The 5,000-nt window shown below is 29.4% G+C and overlaps 1 protein-coding gene across 2 annotated transcripts in view; it reads right to left on the reverse strand.

Annotated features, from left to right (window-relative positions):
- The window catches only part of LOC106868530 (G protein-coupled receptor GRL101), a 778,677-nt gene that overhangs the window by 528 nt on the left and 773,149 nt on the right, over nucleotides 1-5,000 (reverse strand). The gene's annotated exons all lie outside the window — the stretch shown is intronic.

The following is a 5,000-nucleotide window of genomic DNA, read 5'->3' on the forward strand; positions in this document are numbered from 1 at the left end:
TAAATAAAATTAGATCAAAGAAAAAGGCCACTTGTTTTATATCAAGCGAGTGACGTCCATATTTTGTATCTTTTACTTGTTTCAGTCATAAACGGCGACCATGCTGGGGCACCGCCTTGAATATTTAGTCGAATGAATTGACCTCAGTACTCATTTCTTTTAAGCCTGGTACTTATTTTGTCGGTAACTTTAGCCGAACCGCTAAGTTACAGGGAAACACACACACCAACACCGGTTGTCAAGCAGTAGTGGGGGAACAAACACAGGCGCAAACACACATACACACACACAGACACACACACACACAGACACACATACGCACAGACACACACACACACACACACATATACGACGGGCTTCTTTAATTTTCCATCTACGAATCCACAAGGCTTTGGTCGGCCCGACACTATAGTAGAAAACATTTGCCATAGGTGTCACGCAGTGGGACTGAACTTGGAATCATGTGGTTGGGGAGCACGCTTCTTACCACACAGCCATGCCAGCGCTTCTATATTTTTTGTTCATTTCTTTATGTGATATAATTTAGCAATTCTACAAATGAAAGTTCGATAACATTATTCGTGAAATGATATCAATAGTAAAGTGATTATGACTAACAAAATCTTTTAAGGGAATGTCCCGGCATCTCTGATAGAATCTCAGTAAGGTTCGAGAATCGATTAGGTATGTCCATTATTCTTGAATCTGTAGAGAAATAGATAAATCTTTGATGTTTGTATGTATACTATGTTGGTTTACACACCCACGTACACACATTCACACACACACACGCGCGCGCCCGCACACACACACATATATTTCGGTTCGAATGGTTTTTTATACGGCTTCGTTTTTAAAATTCTGTAAATAATAATAATGGTATTTTTATATAAGTTTTTAGCTTATGGCGATCACCGTGGCAAAATGCTAGTTCCAAAATCTCTCTAAGTGATCAGCGCAGTAACAGTACTAGCAAGAAGTATTCGTAGCCATTTCTAAATTGTTGTCCGTTCTAACGGACTTTATTTCGAGTTTTTAACCCCAAGAGGGCATCTAACCTAGTTGGTTAACGATGCACAGCTGTATCCGATATATTGCGCACTAGGAGAAATGTCCTCTTGGGATTAAAACATCGCAGTAAAGTCCGTTTGAATGGACAGCCATGTTGAAGTGGCTACAAACATTACTTGTCTTATCTTCGAAACGTCAGGTTAGAATAGAGGCAGCTGATGAAGGAATATTCCAAGCGGCTTTCCGTTTTCCTATGTGTTCGTTCCGTTGTCTGTAGTTCATTGTTCTAACGCCCTGTACCCTGATATGCATATATATATACATGTAGATGTATGTACATATATGTGTGTATACATGTATATATATTCTTTGTATATATATATATATATATATATATATATATATATATATATACATATATATATATATATATGTGTGTGTGTGTGTGTGTGTGTGTGTGTGTGTGTGTGTATCTATCTATCTATCTATATTGTTGTATTTCCAGATGGTCATTTTTGTGCTTTATTTTGTGCTAAATAAACACACACACCCGTTCTTCACTCGTTTATTACTGTTCTCATTCTGGCTCATGCCCAAGAAATATTTCGTCACACGTCTTTGACCTCTTCATTGATACTTCCTGCTCTTGCGCCGCTTATTCTATTCTAAAAGAAGAAAGAAACAGAGCAAGAGCACACACAAAGACGGAAAGTGCCGCTGAAGAGGTCAGAGATATGAGACGAAAGATTTCAGAAAGGAATAAGCGAGCAAGAACACACACGATGACGTAAAGGGTTACTGACGAGGTCACAGATGTGTGGCGAAAGATTTCATGGACATGATTTAAAATAAGAACAGTAATAAACGAGTGAAGAACGAATATATAGTCGAATAAGTTTAGGTTTAAAAAAATACCCAGTTCAATATTTCGGTATAACATCAGCTGTCATATTTGGGTTCATATAAGCTTCTGGAGATTAACTGGATCTTGTTAGTATTTACTAAAGCTCTCTCTATCGAGACTTGAAAACCGATGAGTTAAATAACCATGTGTCGAATACTACGATTTTCATCTTATTTTAGAAGTGATTATTCAATATGATATTCCATGAATAAACTTACAATCGTTTTACATGGCTTTTATCTAAATTAAATTAAAAATGGTCAGCCAAACGGCGAAAATGCATGTATATTCACACACTGAAAAATCTATTGGTGAAATTTCCAAAACAAAATTTAAAAAAATGACAGCGCAAACAAATCCACGAATTAGAACACATGGTATTTCGATATTTAAAACATTTAGCCTATGTTTGGAGTGACGTTTATTTGTAACACTGTAGGTATCCATTTGAAATACACGTCGTTGAACAGTTTCAAGATATATTTCAAAGTTCAAACAAGGTAAGACTTAAATATATTTTAAATATAAATAAGAAGTATTCAAATTAAAATATTTATCCGTAAACTAAATAGCCTATTTACTTAATTGTAAATTATCAAATTCGTTCAATTTCTCTTTTGTTTCTTTGCAGTGATCTATGCTTCTTCATATTTGAATCCAAAGTTGGCATATCTGAAAATATATAATTTCGTAGGCAAGGATTCTAAGCATATATATATATATATATATATATATATATATATATATATATATATATATATATATATATATATATATATATATATATATACATATACATACATATACGTATATACATATATATGAGAAATGTTAGCATCTAATTAATACATGATATATGTATATATATATATATATATATATATATATCTTACAGAAAATAGTGTTATTAACCCGTCTGGTTTCTTCAATCATAGCATTGAAATGTCAGCAGCGACAGAACATTTAGTAAGTGTCTCATCAGTGATATTCTTTTATAAAGCCGGCACTAAAAATGTTTCATAGAACTGTTTAAAATGATTTGTATTGAATAACATATTCTTGGCAGACATTACAGTAAAAAGGTTATTGTATATCTGCATACATGTAACATGCATATATACAAGTATACATATACACATGCATGCTTTCAACACATACATACACACATGCATGTCATGTATATATACATGTATACATACATATAAGCATATATTACATATATACATACACATATATAAATATATGTATATAAACAGAGAGAGAGAGAGAGAGACGAAGATAGATATAGATAAAGAGAGAAAAGGACATATTCAATCCATATGCATTCACAAAGATATACTATACATGAATCTGTATATATTATGTAAGGTATATATATATATATATATATATATATATATATATAGTTTTAGGGAAAATAACCAATTTTCAAGAACTCATCGATGAAAATCCACTATCGCATATAGAAAAATTAATAATTAAAAGCACATTAAATGAGTATAATATAAAGTAAAGTAAATATCATAAGATAAATATAATAAAAAAGATTACACGTGTTTCATAACCAATTTTCAAATAGAAAAGAAATTTAAATCGATTAAAATCAATTGAAATTATCGAAAATAAGTTCTATTCAAAAATATAGCTACTCGTCAGATCGTAATTAGAACAATAATTAGATATATATCTCAACCAACAATAAGTACCAAATGAATTAATATGAAATGCTTATTATATAAAGATAGAAAAATTATTTTTAAAATATCATAATATCAAAATAATAACCATTCAGTAATCATCCCTTCATCCATAATAATAACATGTATATTATATATAAAAAACATCTTACCTAAATTATCATTGTTTTAAATTATCATTGTTTTAAATACAAGTTGAACGAAGTTTAAAATAATAATGAAGATAAAATTAGTACATATTTAACCGGTGTAATAGTTAAAGCTATAATATTTAAAGCTAAAGACGTTTATTTAATTATGATTAAAGATCAATTGAATAATAGAAAAATACAAGATTATTTATTTCTACAAACGTAATAATAAAAAATATGAATGAAAAAATTATGAATGGAAAAAATTATGAATGAAAAAATTAGGAAAGAAAAAATTATTAAGAATAAAAGGTTAAACTTTATATATATATACAAAGTTTTGATTTAAAAAAAACTTTAACGATATTATAAACTATAAAGATTAATAATTAATCAAATAATATTAATCAAAAATAATCGAAAATATATCAACACTATTCCAATCGAAGTTCTAATATTATGTTGAAATGAAATTATAACTTCTAAATAATATAGTGTTAAATAAGTTATCTATTAAAATAATCTATAAAGAAACAAATGAATAGTATAAAAACAAGAATACATATTATTTTCAAATAGTAGAAAATCTTTAGCAAAGTGAAAACAGTACTTATCCAAATTTTTCCGTATTATTATTATTATATATATATATATATATATCTTGTATGTATAATCATACATTTGTAGTGCATTATACATCTTAGACTTAGGTATGCTTCATATGTCTATGCCCTTGCATAAATATTTTCATGACTGTGTGTATATATGAATGAAATTATTACTGTAAATATATATATGCATGTATACATACGTTGAGAAAATGATATATCTATGTTTCTAACTATATCCGGCGTCTGGAATAACAGTATATTTCTAATTATATTATTCTATACAACTACAGGGCATAAAATTTCAAACTGATTTAGAATCTTCTTTATATTCAATGTATATGGAAAGCAAAAAGCAACAAATATTCATACACTTTCACGCATACGTACACATAAAACTTTGTACCAATGCACACACGCACACACGCGCGTACTTACACGCACACACATAGTGTTTATGTGTGCGCGAGCGACGGCGAGTGTGCTGTTCTTGTATTGATAGAAATATTTACGGATATATTATATTTTCCATTCTTCATTGGCAACAACACGTTTTCACTTTTTCTTATATTCTCTATCTAGGTTGAAATTTATAATCAAAATTTGATTAACTAAAACACTATCTTATATCTTCATTCATAACGTATAT

Source organism: Octopus bimaculoides, chromosome 3 (genome assembly GCF_046866305.1).
Source record: "Octopus bimaculoides isolate indiv1 chromosome 3, ASM4686630v1, whole genome shotgun sequence".
Lineage (NCBI taxonomy): Eukaryota > Metazoa > Mollusca > Cephalopoda > Octopoda > Octopodidae > Octopus > Octopus bimaculoides.